The sequence below is a fragment of the Brassica oleracea genome, chromosome C8, assembly GCF_000695525.1.
Source record: "Brassica oleracea var. oleracea cultivar TO1000 chromosome C8, BOL, whole genome shotgun sequence".
Classification (NCBI taxonomy): domain Eukaryota; kingdom Viridiplantae; phylum Streptophyta; class Magnoliopsida; order Brassicales; family Brassicaceae; genus Brassica; species Brassica oleracea.
This window is the reverse complement of record NC_027755.1, coordinates 14,127,914-14,129,957: the sequence shown is the minus strand read 5'-3', so window position 1 is coordinate 14,129,957 and position 2,044 is coordinate 14,127,914.

The window sequence follows — 2,044 nt, the reverse complement described above, 5'->3', positions numbered from 1 at the left end:
TAGTAGGGCTTGCTATCGCTTCTACCCACTTAGATACATAGTCAACGGCGACGAGGATGTACTCGTTCTTAAAGGACGAAGGGAATGGTCCCATGAAATCGACTCTCCAACAGTCGAACACCTCAACCTCTAGAATGTAATTCTGAGGCATCTCACTCCTCTTGCTGATGTTCCCATGTCGTTGGCATGCATCGCACCTGGCTATGTAGGCTTGAGCATCCCTGAACATAGTTGGCCACCAGAAACCTGCTTGAAGGATTTTGGAAACCGTTTTGAATGTAGCGAAGTGGCCTACGTAAGATGAACCATGGCAGTGTTGTAGGATTCCTGGAATATCTGCCTCTGGAACACACCTTCTGAACAAGCCATCCTTGCCATGTCTGTACAAAAATGGTTCATCCCAAACATAATGCCTCGCCTCCCTTAAAAAATTCCTCTTGTCGTTTCCAGTGAACTTAAGGGGTTGCTTTTCAGCAGCAAGAAAATTCGCAATCTCAGCAAACCACGGGAGGTGAGAATGCTGCTTTTGGATCACGGCGACTGGATGTTCCGCAACGTGATAACAATCGGATCTCCTTCCCAGAGGTTGTTCCGCGATGCTAGAGCAGTCAGATGTGATTCGCAGAGGTTGTTCCGCGAAACGCAGACCAATCGCATTGACGTGTTCCACTGGGTGTTCTTCATCATGAAGTGTGTCGTCATCAATCTTCATTCTGGACAGATGGTCTGCAACCCCATTCTCGACTCCTCTCTTATCCTTTATCTCAAGATCGAAATCTTGGAGGAGAAGAATCCACCGTAACAACCTCGATTTCACATCTTTCTTTGTGAGCAGATACTTAAGACCAGCATGGTCTGTGTGCACAATCACCTTAGATCCCACCAGGTAGGATCTGAACTTCTCGAATGTAAAAACAATAGCCACGAGTTCTTCTGTTGTGGCGTATCTGCACTGAGCTTCATCCATAGTTTTGCTCGCGTAATAGATCACATGAAGTTTCTTATCCTTGCGCTGCCCAAGTACTGCTTCGACTGCAAAGTCGCTTGCATCAGTCATGATTTCGAAGGGGAGATCCCAGTCTGGCGGTTGCACAACAGGTGCGCTGACTAGAGCTCCTTTGATGGTGTGGAACGCAGCTAGACACTCACTATCAAAATCGAACTTGATCTCCTTGCAGAGCAGTCTGGTGAGTGGTCTCGCTATCCTTGAGAAGTCCTGGATAAACCATCTGTAAAACCCAGCGTGACCCAAGAAACTCCTGATAGCTTTCACAAAGTGATCCTTTATGGTTGCTACATTTAATTTTCTGAAATCAATGCACATGCGATGTCATGTCACTGTCCTAGTAGGGATCAATTCATTTTTTTCATTTGTGATAACAGTGATCCCACCTTTCTTAGGTACAACATGAACAGGGCTGACCCATTTACTATCAGATATGGCATAGATTACACCTGCTTCAAGAAGTTTCATAATCTCTTTCTTAACGACATCCTTTAGATTCGGGTTTAACCTCCTCTGATGTTCGACAGAAGTCATTGATTCATCTTCTAATTGTATTCTATGCATGCATAAATCAGGTGAAATACCAGGTATGTCAGTTAGCGAATATCCTAATGCCTTACGATATTTCCTAAGCTCACACAAACGCAATGCAGTTTCCACATTATTTAGCTCAGCATTGACAATGACAGGATATGTGGAATTCGGACCTAAGAAAGCATACCTGAGCCCCTTGGGAAGGGGTTTTAGCTCAACTTTGGGAGCTTTAAGCTCGTTCCAAGGATCCTCTGGTTGGTTCGACACAACAGGCGAGTTCGGTATAGAGTTCGCTCCAGATGGAGTGGTTTCGTCCCTGCTGCTCTCCTCCCCCAGACTTAGATTCGCTACTATTCTTCTCATACTCCTTGCGGAGTCAAGCATCTTGGCATACCCATCTGCATCAATGTTCACTACACTCTTCTCGGCTTCAGCTCGTACTAGTGCAAGCTCCAGTGGGTCTTCGGTAAGAATCTCCTCGATCATTCCTTCTCGAGGTTGGAG